Genomic DNA, 17,563 nt, shown 5'->3' on the forward strand with positions numbered 1-17,563 from the left:
CACGGGAGTGAGGTCGATCCCACAGGGATTGAAGGATTGAGCAATTTTAGTTTAGTGGTTGATTTAGTCAAGCGAATCAAGATTTGGTTGATTGATGGGTAACTTGCAGGATTTAAATTGCATTGAAAGTAAAGAGAACAAGAATTAAATTGCTGAATCTTAAAGAGCAAGAAAGTAAATGGCAGAAACTTAAAGAGCAAGTAATGTAAATTGCAAGAATCTTAAATGACAAGAAATGTAAATGGCTTGAAATGTAAAGGGGATTGGGACTTGGATTTGCAGGAATTAAACACAGAAAAGTTAAATTGCATCAAACAGAAAGTAAATGGGAATTGGGGTTGAATCAGACCCAAAACATAAAAGTAAATGAACAAGTAAAGCAAGAAATAGGAAATTGAAAGAATGAATCAAGATCTCAGGACCCAAGAGACTAGAAAACCAAGTCTAGATCTCAATGCCTTCCTAGATCCAACAAGAACAATAGCAATGGAATTGTAAATTGCAAAGAGATTAGATGAAGAAGCAATGAACCGAATTGGAAATTAGATTGCAGTGAAAATCAACAGAGAGATCTAAGGTGAGATTGAAACAGAATTCCTTCAATTCTCTAACCCAAGATCAAGACAAGTGTAATTGAAATTGAAAGCAATTAAACTAAGAAAGTAAAGATCATTCAAGCTCCCAAAACCAAAAGAAAACTCTCTGAAAACTCAAAAAGGAAGCTCCCTTAATAACTTGAATTCTAGCCTATTCATACACTTTCTTCAATTGATCTTCAATCCTTGAGTTGGGCCTTTGCTCTTGGTGGAATTGGGTTGAAAGAGGCCTTGGTTGATTGCTCTTGAAGTTTGGAGAGAAACCCAAGTGAATCAATTGAACCGGATTTGAGTTTTGCAAAGTTGGATTTAAAGTTAGCCTCAAAGTTAGGGGGCTAACTTTGAGGCCAACTTTTTCTAGCAGCAAACATATTCTGCTGCACTTCACGTTGGTGCCAACGTTAGGGGGCTAACTTTGACCCTAACGTTGGCCTTGCTTTGTATGCTTGTGGCGCCAACGTTAGCCTCCAAGTTAGGGGGCTAACGTTGGCGCAAACGTTGGCAGCCCCTGGGAGTAATCTTCATGCCAACGTTAGCCTCCAAGTTAGGGGGCTAACGTTGGCGCAAACTTTGGCACACCCTGGGAAGAATCTTCATGCCAACGTTAGCCTCCAAGTTAGGGGGCTAACGTTGGCGCAAACGTTGGCACACCCTGGGGAGAATTTCTCATGCCAACATTAGCCTCCAAGTTAGGGGGCTAACGTTGGCGCAAACTTTGAGTGCCCAGGGAAGAAATTTCAACTTCTCAAGTTAGCCTTCAAGTTAGGGGGCTAACTTTGAGGCTAACTTTTTCACCAAAAGTTTGTGCCAAAGTTTGGGGGCTAACTTCAAGTCCAACTTTATTTATTCCTGGTTCAATTTCACTTGTTTCATTGTTCTCTCTTAGCTTCTAGCATTTCCTTCTTACTTCACCCTTTTCCAAGCTTTCTTCACCTATCATAAATCAACCAAACACATCAAAGCTATGCTCAAAATTATGAGATGATCATTTTATTCTAATATGCACCAATTATGGCATCAAACCTCATGAAATTGCATTGATTTATCTATGGTTAATTCAATCAAAGGAAGCATGAAAATCTCCCTAAATTAGCTTGCTTAAGCCTCAAGAAAGTGCATAATTCAATTAAAAACAAAAGAAAAAGACTAGTGAAACTAGGCTAAGATGACTTGTCATCAAATGTCTTACACAATGAAATGTTAGTAACACATGTGTTTCAAGCAAGCAGAATTAAAGATATGAGGGCACAGAGAAATAGAGACATTATTTTTGCAAATATAAGTTGGTGTGCATGATACATTGCATAAAAGTATAAGTGGCACACCAAACTTAGTGTGACACTTTCTCTTGGAATTGATGCAAGTATCCAATAAAGATTGGAAGCAAATTTTTGTTGCATAGCAACACCAAACTTAGAATGCAACCATATGTCAATTTATTTAAACTAAAACTAGATGAAACTGTTATATGTTAAATACAATCACCAAGCAAAGAATCTGTCATGAATAAGGATCTCTTGGTGATGTATTAACAAAAACAGTTAATAAAAACAATCATTAAAAACAAGAAAATGACTCAAACAAAAGGAAAACTAAAATTGTCTAACTAAATGAAAGATAACATTGCAAAGGCATTATGATTATGCAGACAAGTGGTGTTGCTGGATGATTTGCATAAAAAATATAAGTGGCACACCAAACATAGAATCTTAGTGTATCACTTCCATGTAAAATTGATGCAATCATCCAAAGAGATTGAAAACAAATTGTTGTAGGGCAACACCAAACTTAGAATGTGATCATATGCCAATTTATTGAAATTTAAACACAGCGAAGAAAGAGAATAAACCAAACAGTGAAATGAAATGTTACCTAAGGTTGGGTTGCCTCCCAACAAGCGCTCTTTTAGTGTCATTAGCTTGACATATTGTTCTTCACTTTCTTCCTCTTCTTCCAGTTTGTTAAGAGGTATGACCTCAAGGGGGGAGAAGATTCAGCTACTGTCCCCTTTCTTGGCCTTTCCTCAGCAAGCTTCCTTTTGCAAATGGCTTGATTGATCTTGCTTGCTGGATCAGGGACAGGATTGGTGCTCTTGTTAGTTGCCTTCACTTCTTTGGATTCAAGTCTTGGTGGTTGTGTGATTGTTGGAGTCTTCTCTTCATCAAGAGTCTTTTGAATTGGTGGTTCCATGAGTCCTTCTTCTATGCAACTCTCTGCCTCACTTGAGTATGTACTTCCTTGATTGTCCTCCTCACTTTCTTGTTCTTCCACTTCCTCCTTTGCACTCAACATTTGACTTAATAGCTTTTTCATTGAGGAGGTTTGTTGATCTTCCCAACATTTCGTCATCTCCTCTTCATATCTTTTAATCTCAGATTCAATTGTTGAGACTTTTTGGTCCAGGGGAGTTTGAGGAGGTTGTGAGTGATCAGGTTCTCTTGTCATCTCAAGTGCAGTTTCAGGTTCAAATATTTCCACCACCTCTTCCTCCTTCACTAAAAATTCACTTGACTCAGTAGCATCTTCCTCTTGTTTTTCCTCCTTCTTCGTTGCACTCACCAATTGAGCTAGCTGCACTTCCATGTTTTTGAGGGAGTTTTCTTGTTCTTTTCAAACTTTCGTTGTCTTCTCCTCATATCTTTTGAGCATGGACTCAAGCTTTGAGAACCTTGAGTGGTTCATGGAAGTTTGTGTGGGTGGTGAGTTTTGAAAGGGGCTTTCTATTGAAGCATGGTCAAGTGATGATATCTTTGGATGAATATCATATGGAGCATTAGAATTCCCTTCCCAGCCACCATTAGAATCATGACTTGCATCATTTTGTGGTGCAAGGAAATATCCCATATGGTTCTCTTGCTCATCTTGTGTTTCTGAAGCAAATCTCCATGAATTGGAGTGCCCAGAATTTGAAGTTTCTTGGTGATATTCCGAACCACCATTAGAGATTGGTGATGGTGGGTGATATCCCATAAAATTTTGTTTGACCATAAGATGAGTTGAACTCCATTTGTATTTTGTAAGCATCAATGAAATTTGAAATTCATGTCATAGAGAAAGAATTTCTTAGTGAGGCAATAACTCAAACACCTTGGTTTCAATCTAAAACAGAAAACAAAAATAAAGAAAATGCTTGATCTAGACTTCTCACCCACTTAATCATTGTTGATCTAAATCAATCCCCGGCAACGGCACCAAAAACTTGATGGTGTTTTTGCGAAAAACGAATTTCCAACACACAAATCCAACCGGCAAATGTACCGGGTCGCATCAAGTAGTAATAACTCACTTAGAGTGAGGTCGATCCCACAGGGATTGATGGATCAAGCAATTTTAGTGGGTGATTAGTTTAGTCAAGCTAACATTGAGTGAATTGTGTGAAGTGTAATCAACAGAAAGGAAATTAAAAGGAATTTAAATTGCCCAAAGTAAATTGCAGTGAAAGGAAAGAGCAAGAAAGTAAAATAGCTGAAACTTAAATTGCAAGAAAAGTAAAGGGGCTGGGGTGCTGGAAATTAAAATTCAACAAGAAAATGTAAAGAGCAATCAAACAGAGAGCTATTTACTATTACTACTCCCTCCTGGAGCCAGCCTCCCTAGTGAAATGAAACCAATGCCTTTATATAGGCTTTTACAAAAATGAAAAAATGAAAACTAAACAAATTACAATTAAAATAAATTCCTAAGCTAATTGATCCTTGTGCCTTTGAGTGATGATAATGGGCTTAGCTTGCTTTGGGTTTGGCCTTTTGGTTTTGAGAAGAAATCTGCATGCGAATTGGACTCTGGAGCATTCACATTTGAGTCAACGTTTGAGGCAAACGTTGACTCAAACGTCTTTGTGTAAATAACAGATCTGTAAATTTATTATTTTTTAATATTTAAACAAAAAAATATTTTTTTCTAATTGTAAAAAAATAAAAAATTCCAAAAATATCCAAAAAATAAAAAAATTAAAATTTGAAATTTTTTAAATTAATTTATTCTTAATTTGTGAACAAGTGCAGCAAAAAAAGTCAACTATTTGGGTGTAGCATTATCCCGTGAATAAAAAATAAAAAAATTTTAAAAAAATTAAAAATTTTAAAAAAATAAATTTCTTATTTTTGAATTTTTAAATTATATTATTAAATGATTTTTATTTAAATAATAAAAAAAGTCCAACAATATCTAGTAAACAACAAATTTGTAAATTTATTTTTTTTAAATAAAAAATATTTTTTCTAATTGTAACAAAATAAAAAATTCCAAATATATCCAAAAAGTATAAAAATAAAAATTTGAAAGTTTTTTAAATTAATTTATTCTTAATTTGTGAACAAGTGCAGCAAAAAAGTCAACTGTTTTGGTGTAGCATTATCCGGTGAATAAAAAATAAAAAATATTTTTAAAAAAATAAAAATTTTAAAAAACTAAATTTTTTATTTTTGAATTTTTAAATTATTTTATTTAAATAATAAAAAAATAAAGTCCAGCAATATCTAGTAAATAACAGATCTGTAAATATATTATTTTTTTAATATTTAAACAAAAAAAATATTTTTTTCTAATTGTAAAAAAATAAAAAATTCCTAAAATATCCAAAAAATAAAAAAATTAAAATTTTAAATTTTTTAAATTAATTTATTCTTAATTTGTGAACAAGTGCAGCAAAAAAAAGTCAACTGTCTAGGTGTAGCATTATTCGGGGAATAAAAAATAAAAAATATTTTTAAAAAATAATAAAAATATTTAAAAAACTAAATTACTTATTTTTGAATTTTTAAATTATATTATTAAATGTTTTTTATTTAAATTATAAAAAAAGTCTAGCAATATCTAGTAAATAACAGATCTATAAATTTATTATTTTTTTAATTTTTAAAATAAAAAAATATTTTTTCTAATTGTAAAAGAATAAAAAATTCCAAAAATATCCAAAAAATAAAAAAATTAAAATTTGAAAATTTTTAAATTAATTTATTCTTAATTTGTGAACAAGTGTAGCAAAAAATGTCAACTGTCTAGATGTAGCATTATCTGGTGAATAAAAAAATAAAAAATATTTTTAAAAAAATTAAAAATTTTATAAAACTAAATTTTTTATTTTTGAATTTTAAATTATATTATTAAATGTTTTTATTTAAATAATAAAAAAATAAAGTCCAGCAATATCTAGTAAACAACATATCTGTAAATTTATTATTTTTTAATATTTAAACTAAAAAAATATTTTTTTCTAATTGTAAAAAACTAAAAGAATTCCAAAAATATCCAAAAAATAAAAAACTTAAAATTTTAAATTTTTTAAATTAATTTATTCTTAATTTGTGAACAAGTGCAGCAAAAAAAGTCAACTGTCTAGGTGTAGCATTATCCGGAGAATAAAAAATAAAAAATATTTTTAAAAAATAATAAAATTATTTAAAAAACAAAATTACTTATTTTTGAATTTTTAAATTATATTATTAAATGTTTTTTATTTAAATTATAAAAAAAGTCCAGCAATATCTAGTAAACAACAGATATGTAAATTTATTTTTGTTTAATTTTTAAAATAAAAACAATTTTCTAACTGTAAAAAAATAAAAAATTCCAAAAATATCCAAAAAATAAAATTTTAAATTTTTTAAATTAATTTATTCTTAATTTGTGAACAAGTGCAGCAAAAAAAGTCAACTATTTGGGTGTAGCATTATCCCGTGCATAAAAAATAAAAAATAATTTTAAAAAAATTAAAAAAATAAATTTCTTATTTTTGAATTTTTAAATTATATTATTAAATGTTTTTTATTTAAATAATAAAAAATAAAGTCCAGCAATATCTAGTAAATAACAAATTTGTAAATTTATTTTTTTTAAATAAAATTTTTTTTTCTAATTGTAACAAAATAAAAAATTCCAAATATATCCAAAAAGTAAAAAATTAAAATTTGAAAGTTTTTTAAATTAATTTATTATTAATTTGTGAACAAGTGCAGCAAAAAAAGTCAACTGTTTTGGTGTAACATTATCCGGTGAATAAAAAATAAAAAATATTTTTAAAAAATTAAAATTTTAAAAAAACTAAATTTTTTATTTTTGAATTTTTAAATTATATTATTAAATTTTTTATTTAGATAATAAAAAAATGAAGTCCAGCAATATCTAGTAAATAACAGATCTGTAAATTTATTATTTTTTAATATTTAAACAAAAAAATATTTTTTTCTAATTGTAAAAAAATAAAAATTCCAAAAAATAAAAAAAATTAAAATTTGAAATTTTTTAAATTAATTTATTCTTAATTTGTGAACAAGTGCAGCAAAAAAAGTCAACTGTTTTGGTGTAGCATCATCCGGTGAATAAAAAATAAAAAATATTTTTAAAAAAATTAAAAATTTTAAAAGACTAAATTTTTAATTTTTGAATTTTTAAATTATATTATTAAATTTTTTATTTAAATAATAAAAAAATAAAGTCCAGCAACAAGTGCAGCAAAAACAGTCAACTATTTGGGTGTAGCATTATCCCGTGAATAAAAAATAAAAAATAATTTTAAAAAAATTAAAAATTTTAAAAATATTCTAGTAAACAACATATCTGTAAATTTATTATTTTTTTAATATTTAAACTAAAAAAATATTTTTTTCTAATTGTAAAAAAATAAAAAATTCAAAAAATATCCATAAAATAAAACACTTAAAATTTTAAAATTTTAAAATTAATTTATTCTTAATTTGTGAACAAGTGCAGCAAAAAAAGTCAACTGTCTAGGTGTAGCATTATCCGGGGAATAAAAAATAAAAAATATTTTTAAAAAATAATAAAATTATTTAAAAAACTAAATTACTTATTTTTGAATTTTTAAATTATATTATTAAAATTTTTTATTTAAATTATAAAAAAAGTACAGCAATATCTAGTAAATAAAAGAATTGTAAATTTATTATTTTTTTAATTTTTAAAATAAAAAATATTTTTTTCTAATTGTAAAAAAATAAAAAATTCTAAAAATATCCAAAAAATAAAAAACTTAAAATTTTAAATTTTTTAAATTAATTTATTCTTAATTTGTGAACAAGTGCAGCAAAAAAAGTCAACTGTCTAGGTGTAGCATTATCCGGGGAATAAAAAATAAAAAATATTTTTAAAAAATAATAAAACTATTTAAGAAACTAAATTACTTATTTTTGAATTTTTAAATTATATTATTAAATGTTTTTTATTTAAATTATAAAAAAAGTCCAGCAATATCTAGTAAATAATAGATCTGTAAATTTATTATTTTTTTAATTTTTAAAATAAAAAAATATTTTTTTATAATTGTAAAAAAATAAAAAATTCCAAAAATATCCAAAAAATAAAAAATTAAAATTTGAAATTTTTTAAATTAATTTATTCTTAATTTGTGAACAAGTGTAGCAAAAAAAGTCAACTATTTGGGTGTAGCATTATCCCGTGAATAAAAAATAAAAAATAATTTTAAAAAAATTAAAAATTTTAAAAAAATAAATTTCTTATTTTTGAATTTTTAAATTATATTATTAAATGTTTTTTATTTAAATAATAAAAAATAAAGTCCAGCAATATCTAGTAAACAACAAATTTGTAAATTTATTTTTTTTAAATAAAAAATATTTTTTCTAATTGAAAAAAAAATAAAAAATTCCAAAAATATCCAAAAAATAAAAAAATAAAAATTTTAAATTTTTTAAATTAATTTATTCTTAATTTGTGAACAAGTGCAGCAAAAAAAGTCAACTATTTGGTTGTAGCATTATCCCGTGAATAAAAAATAAAAAATAATTTTAAAAAAATTAAAAATTTTAAAAAAATAAAAATTCCAAAAAAATTCCAAAAATATCCAAAAAATAAAAAAATTAAAATTTTAAATTTTTTAAATTAATTTATTCTTAATTTGTGAACAGGTGCAGCAAAAACAGTCAACTATTTGGGTGTAGCATTATCCCGTGAATAAAAAATAAAAAATAATTTTAAAAAATTTTAAAATTTTAAAAATATAAAAAATTCCAAAAATATCCAAAAAACAAAAAAATTAAAATTTTAATTTTTTAAATTAATTTATTCTTAATTTGTGAACAAGTGCAGCAAAAAACGTCAACTGTCTAGGTGTACCATTATACGGGGAATAAAAAATAAAAAATATTTTCAAAAAATAATAAAAAAAGTCCAGCAATATCTAATAAACAACAGATCTGTAAATTTATTATTTTTTTAATTTTTAAAATAAAAAAATATTTTTTCTAATTGTAAAAAAATAAAAATTCCAAAAATATCCAAAAAATAAAAAAATTAAAATTTGAAAATTTTTAAATTAATTTATTCTTAATTTGTGAACAAGTGCAGCAAAAAATGTCAACTGTCTAGGTGTAGCATTATCCGGTGAATAAAAAAATAAAAAATATTTTTAAAAAAATAAAAAATTTTATAAAACTAAATTTTTCATTTTTGAATTTTTAAATTATATTTTTAAATGTTTTTTATTTAAATAATAAAAAATAATGTCCAGCAATATCTAGTAAACAACATATCTGTAAATTTATTATTTTTTTAATATTTAAACTAAAAAAATATTTTTTCTAACTGTAAAAAAATAAAAAATTCTATAAATATCCAAAAAATAAAAAACTTAACATTTTAAATTTTTTAAATTAATTTATTCTTAATTTGTGAACAAGTGCAGCAAAAAAAGTCAACTGTCTAGGTGTAGCATTATCCGGGGAATAAAAAATAAAAAATATTTTTAAAAAATAATAAAATTATTTAAAAAATAAATTACTTATTTTTGAATTTTTAAATTATATTATTAAATGTTTTTTATTTAAATTATAAAAAAAGTACAGCAATATCTAGTAAATAACAGATTTGTAAATTTATTATTTTTTTAATTTTTAAAATAAAAAGATATTTTTTTCTAATTGTAAAAAAATAAAAAATTCTAAAAATATCCAAAAAACAAAAAACTTAAAATTTTAATTTTTTTAAATTAATTTATTCTTAATTTGTGAACAAGTGCAGCAAAAAAAGTCAACTGTCTAGGTGTAGCATTATCCGGGGAATAAAAAATAAAAACATTTTAAAAAAATAATAAAATTATTTAAAAAACTAAATTACTTATTTTTGAATTTTTAAATTATATTATTAAATGTTTTTTATTTAAATTATAAAAAAGTCCAGCAATATCTAGTAAACAATAGATCTGTAAATTTATTATTTTTTTAATTTTTAAAATAAAAAATATTTTTTTCTAATTGTGAAAAAATAAAAAATTCCGAAAATGTCCAAAAAGTAAAAAAATTAAAATTTGAAAATTTTTAAATTAATTTATTCTTAATTTGTGAACAAGTGCAGCAAAAAAAGTCAACTATTTGGGTGTAGCATTATCCCGTGAATAAAAAATAAAAAATTATTTTAAAAAAATTAAAAATTTAAAAAAATAAATTTCTTATTTTTGAATTTTTAAATTATATTATTAAATGTTTTTTATTTAAATAATAAAAAAATAAAGTCCAGCAATATCTAGTAAACAACAAATTTGTAAATTTATTTTTTTAAATAAAAAATATTTTTTCTAATTGTAAAAAAATAAAAAATTCCAAATATATCCAAAAAGTAAAAAAATTAAAATTTGAAAGTTTTTTAAATTAATTTATTCTTAATTTGTGAACAAGTGCAGTAAAAAAAGTCAACTATTTTAGTGTAGCGTTATCCGGTGAATAAAAAATAAAAAATATTTTTAAAAAATAAAAATTTTTAAAAAAACTAAATTTTTTATTTTTGAATTTTTAAATTATATTATTAAATGTTTTTTATTTATATAATAAAAAATAAAGTCCAGCAATATCTAGTAAATAACAGATCTGTAAATTTATTATTTTTTTAATATTTAAACAAAAAATATTTTTTTCTAATTGTAAAAAAATAAAAAATTGCAAAAAATCCAAAAAATAAAAAAATTAAAATTTTAAATTTTTTAAATTTATTTATTCTCAATTTGTGAACAAGTGCAGCAAAAAAAGTCAACTGTCTAGGTGTAGCATTATTCGGGGAATAAAAAATAAAAAATATTTTTAAAAAATAATAAAAATATTTAAAAAACTAAATTACTTATTTTTGAATTTTTAAATTATATTATTAAATGTTTTTTATTTAAATTATAAAAAAAGTCTAGCAATATCTAGTAAACAACAGATATATAAATTTATTTTTTTTAATATTTAAACTAAAATTTTTTTTCTAATTGTAAAAAAATAAAAAATTCAAAAATATCCAAAAAATAAAAAAATTAAAATTTTAAATTTTTAAATTAATTTATTCTTAATTTGTGAACAAGTGGAGCAAAAAAAGTCAACTGTCTAGGTGTAGCATTATCCGGGGAATAAAAAATAAAAAATATTTTTAAAAATAATAAAAAATTTTAAAAAACAAAATTTCTTATTTTTGAATTTTTAAATTATATTATTAAATGTTTTTTATTTAAATTATAAAAAAAGTCTAGCAATATCTAGTAAACACCAAATCTATAAATTTATTATTTTTTTTTAATATTTAAACTAAAAAAAAATTTTCTAATTGTAAAAAAATAAAAAAATTCCCAAAATATCCAAAAAAGAAAAAATTAAAATTTTAAAATTTTTTAAATTAATTTATTCTTAATTGGTGAACAAGTGTAGCAAAAAAAGTCAACTGTCTAGGTGTAGCATTATCCGAGGAATAAAAAATAAAAAATATTTTTAAAAATAAAAAAAAATTTAAAAAAACTAAATTACTTATTTTTGAATTTTTAAATTATATTATTAAATGTTTTTTATTTAAATTATAAAAAAATAAAGTCCAGTAATATCTAGTGAATAACAGATTTGTAAATTTATTATTTTTTTAATGTTTAAACTATAAAAATATTTTTTTTCTTATTTTAAAAAAATAAAAAATTCCAAAAATATCCAAAAAATAAAAAAAATTAAAATTTGAAAATTTTTAAATTAATTTATTCTTAATTTGTGAACAAGTGCAGCAAAAAATGTCAACTGTCTAGATGTAGCATTATCCGGTGAATAAAAAAATAAAAAATATTTTTAAAAAAATTAAAAATTTTATAAAACTAAACTTTTTATTTTTGAATTTTTAAATTATGTTATTAAATGTTTTTTATTTAAATAATAAAAAAATAAAGTCCAGCAATATCTAGTAAACAACATATCTGTAAATTTATTATTTTTTTAATATTTAAACTAAAAAATATTATTTTCTAATTGTAAAAAATAAAAAATTCTAAAAATATCCAAAAAATAAAAAACGTAAAATTTTAAATTTTTTAAATTAATTTATTCTTAATTTGTGAACAAGTGCAGCAAAAAAGTCAACTGTCTAGGTGTAGCATTATCCGGGGAAAAAAAATAAAAAATATTTTTAAAAAATAATAAAATTATTTAAAAAACTAAATTACTTATTTTTTAATTTTTTAATTATATTATTAAATGTTTTTTATTTAAATTATAAAAAAAGTCCATGAATATCTAGTAAACAATAGATTTGTAAATTTATTATTTTTTAATTTTAAAATAAAAAAATATTTTTTTCTAATTGTAAAAAAATTAAAAATTCCAAAAATATTGAAAAAAATAAAAAAACTAAAATTTGAAAATTTTTTAAATTAATTTATTCGTAATTTGTGAACAAGTGCAACAAAAACGTCAACTATTTGGGTGTAGCATTATCCCGTGAATAAAAAATAAAAAATATTTTTAAAAAAATTAAAAATTTTAAAAAATAAATTTCTAATTTTTGAATTTTTAAATTATATTATTAAATATTTTTTATTTAAATAATAAAAAAATAAAGTCCAGCAATATCTAGTAAACAACATTTTTGTAAATTTATTATTTTTTTAATATTTAAACTAAAAAAATATTTTTTCTAATTGTAAAAAAATAAAAAATTCTAAAAATATCCAAAAAATAAAAAACTTAAAATTTTAAATTTTTTAAATTAATTTATTCTTAATTTGTGAACAAGTGTAGCAAAAAAAGTCAACTGTCTAGGTGTAGCATTATCCGGGGAATAAAAAATAAAAAATATTTTAAAAAAATAATAAAATTAATTAAAAAACTATATTACTTATTTTTGAATTTTTAAATTATATTATTAAATGTTTTTTATTTAAATTATAAAAAAAGTCCACCAATATCTAGTAAACAACAGATCTGTAAATTTATTATTTTTTTAATTTTTAAAATAAAAATTTCTTTTCTAATTGTAAAAAATAAAAAATTCCAAAAATATCCAAAAATTAAAAAATTAAAATTTTAAATTTTTTAAATTAATTTATTCTTAATTTGTGAACAAGTGCAACAAAAAAAGTCAACTATTTGGGTGTAGCATTATCCCGTGAATAAAAAATAAAAAATAAATTTAAAAAAATTAAAAATTTCAAAAATATAAAAATTCTAAAAATATCCAAAAAATAAAAAATTAAAATTTTAAATTTTTTAAATTAATTTATTCTTAATTTGTGAACAAGTGCAGCAAAAAAAGTCAACTGTCTAGGTGTAGCATTATCCGAGGAATAAAAAAATAAAAAATATTTTTAAAAAATAATAAAAAATTTTAAAAAACTAAATTACTTATTTTTGAATTTTTAAATTATATTATTAAATGTTTTTTATTTAAATTATAAAAAAAGTCCAGCAATATTTAATAAACAACAGATCTGTAAATTTATTATTTTTTAATTTTTAAAATAAAAAAATATTTTTTTCTAATTGTAAAAAAAATAAAAATTCCAAAAATATCCAAAAAAAAATTAAAATTTTAAAATTTTTAAATTAATTTATTCTTAATTTGTGAACAAGTGCAACAAAAAATGTCAACTGTCTATATGTAGCATTATCTGGGGAATAAAAAAATAAAAAATATTTTTAAAAAATAATAAAATTATTTAAAAAACTAAATTACTTATTTTTGAATTTTTAAATTATATTATTAAATGTTTTTTATTTAAATTATAAAAAAAGTACAGCAATATCTAGTAAATAACAGATTTGTAAATTTATTATTTTTTTAATTTTTAAAATAAAAAGATAAAAAATTCCAAAAATATCCAAAAAATAAAAAAATTAAAATTTGAATTTTTTTAAATTAATTTATTCTTAATTTGTGAACAAGTGCAGCAAAAAAAGTCAACTATTTGGGTGTAGCATTATCCCGTGAATAAAAAATAAAAAATAATTTTAAAAAAATAAAAAATTTTAAAAAAAATTTCTTATTTTTGAACTTTTAAATTATGTCATTAAATGTTTTTTATTTAAATAATAAAAAAATAAAGTCCAGCAAAATGTAGTAAACAACAAATTTGTAAATTTATTTTTTTTAAATAAAAAATATTTTTTTAATTGTAAAAAAATAAAAAATTCCAAAAATATCCAAAAAATAAAAAAATTAAAATTTGAAATTTTTTAAATTAATTTATTCTTAATTTGTGAACAAGTGCAGCAAAAAAGTCAACTATTTGGGTGTAGCATTATCCCGTGAATAAAAAAAAAAAATTTTAAAAAAATAAATTTCATATTTTTGAATTTTTAAATTATATTATTAAATGTTTTTTATTTAAATAATAAAAAAATAAAGTCCAGCAATATCTAGTAAACAACATATTTGTAAATTTATTATTTTTTTAATATTTAAACTAAAAAAATATTTTTTTCTAATTGTTAAAAAATAAAAAATTCTAAAAATATACAAAAAATAAAAAACTTAAAATTTTAAAATTTTTAAATTAATTTATTCTTTATTTGTGAACAAGTGCAGCAAAAAAAGTCAACTGTCTAGGTGTAGAATTATCCGGGAAATAAAAAATAAAAAATATTTTTAAAAAATAATAAAATAATTTAAAAAACTAAATTACTTATTTTTGAATTTTTAAATTATATTATTAAATGTTTTTTATTTAAATAATAAAAAATAAAGTCCAGCAATATCTGGTAAACAACAGATTTGTAAATTTATTATTTTTTTAATATTTAAACTAAAATTTTTTTTCTAATTGTAAAAAAATAAAAATTTCCAAAAATATCCAAAAAATAAAAAACTTAAAATTTTAAATTTTTTAAATTAATTTATTCTTAATTTGTGAACAAGTGCAGCAAAAAAAGTCAACTGTCTAGGTGTAGCATTATCCGGGGAATAAAAAATAAAAAATATTTTAAAAAAATAATAAAATTATTTAAAAAACTATATTACTTATTTTTGAATTTTTAAATTATATTATTAAATGTTTTTTATTTAAATTATAAAAAAAGTCCACCAATATCTAGTAAACAACAGATCTGTAAATTTATTATTTTTTTAATTTTTAAAATAAAATTTTTTTTTCTAATTGTAAAAAATAAAAAATTCCAAAAATATCCAAAAATTAAAAAAATTAAAATTTTAAATTTTTTAAATTAATTTATTCTTAATTTGTGAACAAGTGCAGCAAAAAAAGTCAACTATTTGGGTGTAGCATTATCCCGTGAATAAAAAATAAAAAATAATTTTAAAAAAATTAAAAATTTTAAAAAAAATTTCTTATTTTTGAACTTTTAAATTATGTCATTAAATGTTTTTTATTTAAATAATAAAAAAATAAAGTCCAGCAAAATGTAGTAAACAACAAATTTGTAAATTTATTTTTTTTAAATAAAAAATATTTTTTTAATTGTAAAAAAATAAAAAATTCCAAAAATATCCAAAAAATAAAAAAATTAAAATTTGAAATTTTTAAATTAATTTATTCTTAATTTGTGAACAAGTGCAGCAAAAAAGTCAACTATTTGGGTGTAGCATTATCCCGTGAATAAAAAAAAAAAAATTTTAAAAAAATAAATTTCATATTTTTGAATTTTTAAATTATATTATTAAATGTTTTTTATTTAAATAATAAAAAAATAAAGTCCAGCAATATCTAGTAAACAACATATTTGTAAATTTATTATTTTTTTAATATTTAAACTAAAAAAATATTTTTTTCTAATTGTTAAAAAATAAAAAATTCTAAAAATATACAAAAAATAAAAAACTTAAAATTTTAAAATTTTTAAATTAATTTATTCTTTATTTGTGAACAAGTGCAGCAAAAAAAGTCAACTGTCTAGGTGTAGAATTATCCGGGAAATAAAAAATAAAAAATATTTTTAAAAAATAATAAAATAATTTAAAAAACTAAATTACTTATTTTTGAATTTTTAAATTATATTATTAAATGTTTTTTATTTAAATAATAAAAAATAAAGTCCAGCAATATCTGGTAAACAACAGATTTGTAAATTTATTATTTTTTTAATATTTAAACTAAAATTTTTTTTCTAATTGTAAAAAAATAAAAATTTCCAAAAATATCCAAAAAATAAAAAACTTAAAATTTTAAATTTTTTAAATTAATTTATTCTTAATTTGTGAACAAGTGCAGCAAAAAAAGTCAACTGTCTAGGTGTAGCATTATCCGGGGAATAAAAAATAAAAAATATTTTAAAAAAATAATAAAATTATTTAAAAAACTATATTACTTATTTTTGAATTTTTAAATTATATTATTAAATGTTTTTTATTTAAATTATAAAAAAAGTCCACCAATATCTAGTAAACAACAGATCTGTAAATTTATTATTTTTTTAATTTTTAAAATAAATTTTTTTTTTCTAATTGTAAAAAATAAAAAATTCCAAAAATATCCAAAAATTAAAAAAATTAAAATTTTAAATTTTTTAAATTAATTTATTCTTAATTTGTGAACAAGTGCAACAAAAAAAGTCAACTATTTGAGTGTAGCATTATCCCGTGAATAAAAAATAAAAAATAAATTTAAAAAAATTAAAAATTTCAAAAATATAAAAATTCCAAAAATATCCAAAAAATAAAAAAATAAAAATTTTTAATTTTTTAAATTAATTTATTCTTAATTTGTGAACAAGTGCAGCAAAAAAAGTCAACTGTCTAGGTGTAGCATTATCCGAGGAATAAAAAAATAAAAAATATTTTTAAAAAATAATAAAAAATTTTAAAAAACTAAATTACTTATTTTTGAATTTTTAAATTATATTATTAAATGTTTTTTATTTAAATTATAAAAGAAGTCCAGCAGTATCTAATAAACAACAGATCTGTAAATTTATTATTTTTTAATTTTTAAAATAAAAAAATATTTTTTTCTAATTGTAAAAAAAATAAAAATTCCAAAAATATCCAAAAAAAATTAAAATTTTAAAATATTTAAATTAATTTATTCTTAAATTGTGAACAAGTGCAACAAAAAATGTCAACTGTCTATATGTAGCATTATCTGGGGAATAAAAAAATAAAAAATATTTTTAAAAAATAATAAAATTATTTAAAAAACTAAATTACTTATTTTTGAATTTTTAAATTATATTATTAAATGTTTTTTATTTAAATTATAAAAAAAGTACAGCAATATCTAGTAAATAACAGATTTGTAAATTTATTATTTTTTTAATTTTAAAATAAAAAGATAAAAAATTCCAAAAATATCCAAAAAATAAAAAAATTAAAATTTGAATTTTTTTAAATTAATTTATTCTTAATTTGTGAACAAGTGCAGCAAAAAAAGTCAACTATTTGGGTGTAGCATTATCCCGTGAATAAAAAATAAAAAATAATTTTAAAAAAATTAAAAATTTTAAAAAAAATTTCTTATTTTTGAACTTTTAAATTATGTCATTAAATGTTTTTTATTTAAATAATAAAAAAATAAAGTCCAGCAAAATGTAGTAAATAACAAATTTGTAAATTTATTTTTTTTAAATAAAAAATATTTTTTTAATTGTAAAAAAATAAAAAATTCCAAAAATATCCAAAAAATAAAAAATTAAAATTTGAAATTTTTTAAATTAGTTTATTCTTAATTTGTGAACAAGTGCAGCAAAAAAGTCAACTATTTGGGTGTAGCATTATCCCGTGAATAAAAAATAAAAAATAATTTTAAAAAATAAAAA

This window comes from Arachis hypogaea, chromosome 10 (assembly GCF_003086295.3).
Source record: "Arachis hypogaea cultivar Tifrunner chromosome 10, arahy.Tifrunner.gnm2.J5K5, whole genome shotgun sequence".
Lineage (NCBI taxonomy): Eukaryota > Viridiplantae > Streptophyta > Magnoliopsida > Fabales > Fabaceae > Arachis > Arachis hypogaea.